Source organism: Coenobita brevimanus, chromosome 5 (assembly GCF_032717465.1).
Source record: "Coenobita brevimanus isolate Jiangsu-jjx chromosome 5, ASM3271746v2, whole genome shotgun sequence".
Lineage (NCBI taxonomy): Eukaryota > Metazoa > Arthropoda > Malacostraca > Decapoda > Coenobitidae > Coenobita > Coenobita brevimanus.
Genome location: NC_136958.1, coordinates 28,148,316 through 28,153,742, shown reverse-complemented (window position 1 = coordinate 28,153,742; position 5,427 = coordinate 28,148,316).

The following is a 5,427-nucleotide window of genomic DNA, read 5'->3' as shown; positions in this document are numbered from 1 at the left end:
GATGAATCCATCCATCCATCACTCCAATGTCTGACTTGGCTCAAATCTCTGATTGGGGTAAATGTAATCTGGTTGTTTTTAATGCACAAAAAAATCGGTTCTTACATCAATCAACCTGACAAAATCTTCCAAAGGAGTACCCTCTAATTTTCAACAACATCCAGCTTAATCCTGCATCATCTTTAATTTCTGTGCACCGGCTGACATGTATAGCTGTCACAATTTGGGGAGCAGAGCTCTACCGGCTGACGGGATATGCTGCAATCACCTTCCCACCACCTTGAACTTGCAACCATTTTCTATGACAACTAAAAGGTAGGTAGGTACCAAAGGTACCCCACTGACACACGGCTCAGTCTGTATATGGCACTGGAAGAATGTAGAGTGATGTCTTCCTTATCCTCCTCATCCGATTCCGTCCCCCCATGCTCAAGGCCAATTGCATCATCGACCCTCTTGAAAGTTCTGCCCTTACCACTGGGAACAGGGCTCGGTGACTGAGCAGGTGTGTGGGAAATTGTAACTAATAAACATATGTGCACAAGTTTTTTTGTTTCTATACATAAGTGAAAGGTTATTATAAGTTATATCTAGTAAGTGCTATGAAATAAGTGTTTTATAATAAGTTTTAAAACTGCATTTCAATAAATGTTACTGTTTTTTGGTCATTTGAGAAACAATGATTGGAAATATCTTGAGTAACCCTCTCAAGTACAGTCAACGGCAAAAGTTTGCTCACCCCCCTTGCCACTCTATCTCTGTGATTCAGACTCGTGAATGCGAAGCAGTGGACACAGGTGCAAAGTACTGCTAACTGATGGCATGGTGTGATGTGGTGTTGGGGTGGGGATTGGGAGGGATACTGGGAGGTTCCTCCATAGAAACAAGATGACGTGTCATGTAAGTGACCAAGATAAGAGAGAGAGAGAGAGAGAGAGAGAGAGAGAGAGAGAGAATGGGAGTAGAGTGAGTATGAAAGCGTGAGAGTGCTAGCGATACAGAATGAGGGAGAATGAGAGAGCTGCATAAGAAGAAGACAGAAGAAGGACCATTGAGATTCACTAGGAAGATATAGTGTGGAACAATTAACTCACTCATTATTATCCAGTAACCCGCCACCATTCCCACAGCAGTGTAGTTTCAGTAAAATATATACTTCATATGACTGTCATCTTTTGCATTTCATTGTCTTATCTAATTTTGGTTCGCACACCTTTAATCCGTATGGCCCCTCGCCCTTCATACTCCTTCACCTCTCTCGTGACCCCACATCCCACCACGCCATCCGTTTGCGATACTATGCACCTGTGTCCATTGCTTCGCATTCACGAATCTGAATCTCAGAGATGACAGAGCGGCAGGGGAGGCAAGTGAACTTTTGCCGTTGACTGTACAATGAAAGAAAATCAAAAGTGCATCGAAGAGAAAGAAAATGACCTGGTTGGCTGTGACTAAATTTTTCCCCTCATTACTCAGAAAATAATGGTGAACATGTAAGCATTAGTGTATGTGTGATGTGAAGTACAAAAAATGGAAGTTGTTTATAACATTAATAATATTTGCACATTGCCCCTGATTAGTGCAAATTAGTTACAGTTTCTGCACAAGCAATTACCTCATACACAACCACACTGAGTGAATCAGACAGAGCATTTACTTCTCAAAGTGCAATTACCTGCATTCGTGATGATGACTGCCATAGTAGAGAGAAATTATTACAGTTGATGCAAGAAGTGAGTACAGAAAATAGCTACTCTTTTCCCAAACATCCACAGGGCATAGTGGCACTATGAAACAGATGGAAAACCCTTTGGGGACCCAATGGACAGGGTGATGACTCATCCTTACAACGGTGAGTAAGAAAAAGTCGAAAAAAAGAGTGGAATATTCTGAAAAGCCGGGCAGTGTTACAATCACCACTCCGGTCAGTGCTGCCAACGCTAACCAGCGAGTCCAAGGTCACTGGCTGTGGCGCACATCCGGATTAACCCGCCATGACACAGAAAACCAGTCATCTTTAACTTACTCTTACTCATCGATGGGACCACCTGGAGACCTCGGGATACTTTCATTTGAAAGAGGAAGAGTTGTTGAGTCTTATGTATCTTCATTTTTTTCTCTCTAGCTATTATAGTTTAGCAGATAATAGTGTTTGAAGTAACGGTATTTTTCCCAAAATCTCGGAAATTCTGCGTAAAGGCGATGGCGGGAAACCCCCAGTGGATAAGGGTTAAACATACTTAGGAGTTCATTCTCTCGCGATTTATCTTGAAAAAAACACATTACTGTACCTCTCTAGTAAAATCTGCTTCCAAGAGATTAGGTGTGCTAAGCCAACTCCATGCCTTCTTTACACCTGCACAGTCGTTGACTTTATACATGGGTTTTATTCTTCCATGAGTAGAATTCAATTCTCATGTGTGGAGATGCTCCCCACATACAGCTCTTCTCAACAAGGTGGAGTCAAAAGCTTTTCATCTCATCAACTCTCCTCCTCTTACTAGCTCTCTTCAACCTCTGTATCTTCTCCTTACTGTTGCAGCTTTATCTCTTTTCTCTTGCTACTTCATTGGTCACTGCTCATATATACTGTCTGCTTGCATCCCTCCTCTTCTACGGTGGGCACATAGCACCTGTCTAGCAACAAACTCTCATCCCTTTTCTGTCCAACTGCCTAATGCAATAGTAATCGTTACTACGAGACCTTCATGTATGTAACAGGTCAGCTCTGGAACTGTCTCCCTCTGTCTGCACTTCCTACTGTCTATGATCTCCAGTCTTGCAAATGCAGTGTGTCCAGGCATCTCGAAATGAACAGTTCTTGAAATTGCCTCTCTTATTTTTTTTTTCCTTGGAGGGAACAGTTTACAGGCTTCTGGCCTGTGGTTCCATCTTCTATCTATCTATCTATCTATAGCCCGACGCCCTAATCCCGCAAAGAGTGGCCGCAGACAAAACGCCTCCAAGTTGCTCTGTCTCCCACCATTTGACAACCCTCCCCTAACTCACCCCCCCCTCCCTCATATACCTCTCAACTCCATCCCTCCACCTCATCCTCGGTCTACCTCTCCTTCTCCCTCCCTCCACCTCACCTACACACACCCTCTTAGTCAGTCATTCCATCTTCCTTGCATAAAAAAAAAAAAAAAACCCTCAAACTCTTCCACTAACATCTAATCTTTCTCCTTTTTTTTTTACATAACAGAACAGAGGAAGAGAAAACAAATGAATTAAAAAAAAAATCATTTACACCAGATTACTGGTGTCCTCTGTTCAAAAAATATCTGTAACAGTTAGACTTCAACAGCTAAGGGTTGAAGTTTGGAGGAAAACAACTCTGGGGAAGCGAGTTCCAGAGAGATGCAGTTCGGGGAATGAAAGAATTCTGATAGGCAGAAGTTCTGCAATATGGCTGAGTGACATTCCAGTCATGAGCGCTACCAGATGCCTGTGTAGCACGAGGGAAGGCATGGAGAGGTGGCACCATGGTCGCAACTTCGTCTGTGCATTTGCCATAAAAATATCTGTAAATTAATGCAAGGGAGGCAACATTCCTTCTTACTTGTAGGGGAGGTAGTTTATTTGTAATGGCAGGGTTGATAATAATTCTAACAACTTTGTTCAGAATTTTCTCTAATTGTTTTAATGCAACCTCCCCACATCCATTCCACATGGGTGAGCAATATTCAAGCTGAGAGCGCACATGACTTATAAATTATAGCTAACTGCTCGTCAGTGAAGAAGTTACGGACTCTGTACATTAATCCAAGTTTCTTTGAGGCGGTTTTAGCAAGTAATCTAACATGAGAGGTTCAGCTGAGGGCATTAAGTGAGATGCCGAGAAATTCAATACTTTTGGAGATGGGAATATTAGTAGCACTGAAGGTAATATACGAATCTGGCAATATCTGTCTATTAGTAAATTGTATATATTTAGTTTTACCAGCATTAAATGAGACAAGGTTGTTTTGTCCCCATTCACTGATCGTAGATATGTCTTGATATATGGAGATGGCTGTACTGAGCTGAGAGGTAGAGATATTAGACGTCTTGTAAATGGGTGCCTGAGTGTGAATGAACTATGTAGTGTTGAGTCATCTGCATATGAGTGGATGGGATTGTGGGTGACAGATAAGAGATCATTAATATGAACCAGGAACAGGGGTGGCGCCAGAACTGTTCCCTGCGGCACACTGGCGTTAACTGAGTCGAAATTGGAAAATACATCATGTACTTTTACGCTTACCTTCTTGTCACTCAGATATGAGGAAATCAAAGGAACAAAAGACGTTAGTCAATAGCAAGGGAGTTTGAACAGCAGGGAACAGTGCCATACTCTTTTGAAAGCTTTAGAAATATCAAGGGCTGCTACATGAGTTTCTCCATATAGGTCGATTGATTGATGGATGGTATGAGTTAGGAGATTGAGTATGTCAATGGTGGATCTTTCGTAGCGAAAACCATATTGTCTATCACTAATTAAGTTATTGGGTTCAAGATGTTTAACAATGTGCTTATTAATTAAAGTTTCAAATACCTTACCAAGAGAAGATGTAACAGCTATTGGTCTGTAATCAGTGGGGTCAGATGAACTTTCTTCGGAATTGGGTGGATATTGGCTTCCTTCCATGAATTTGGGAATGAAGAAGTATGTATGCATAGTCTGAATAATTTAGCTAGAACAGAGGCAAGTTCAGGGGAACACTTTTTCAAAACAATTGGCGGAATTCCATCCGGTAGGTAAATTGTCTAGGATGGATTTTACGTATCTTGTTTGTATTTTAAGTGGGTCAATTTCGGGAGAATCAAGTTCTAGTACTGGGACGTTCTGGCTGGCATCTTCTGTGGTAGAATTTCTGGGAAATGTTCTTGCAAAAATATCTGCTTTCCCACGTGGGTCATTTGTAATGTTGCCATCTGAAGATTTTAGTGGGGGAATGGAAGATGGCCTATTAAAGTTATTACTGAAAGAATTAAGAGTTGACCAGAATATGCTATTGTCATTAGGGCTGTTAAGTAAATTTGATGCTTGCTTTTGAAGAAAGTTTGATTTAGCTAGATTTATTAGAGCTTTTGCATGATTTCTAGCAATTTTAAATTAAGAGAGTGATTCAGATGTTTTTTATTTTAAGTAAGAGTTATATGCTAATGATTTTTGGGCTGTTGTTCTGGCACAGTTGCCACCAAACCATTTTGGAGATTTCGATCTTTTAGTGAACTGTTGACTTGGTATGAATAAATCCATACCACCCAGTAATAAGTTGCAAATGTGGGACTAGATAGAACTGGGTTCACTAGAGAAGAAAGACTGCCATGGAATGTCAGCAAGTTAATTTCTAAACCCATCCCAGTTTGCCCTATCAAAGAGTCATCGGGTCACCCTGACAGGTTCAGAGCGGGGAGGTGTGGGGAGTTAAGTAATGAGGC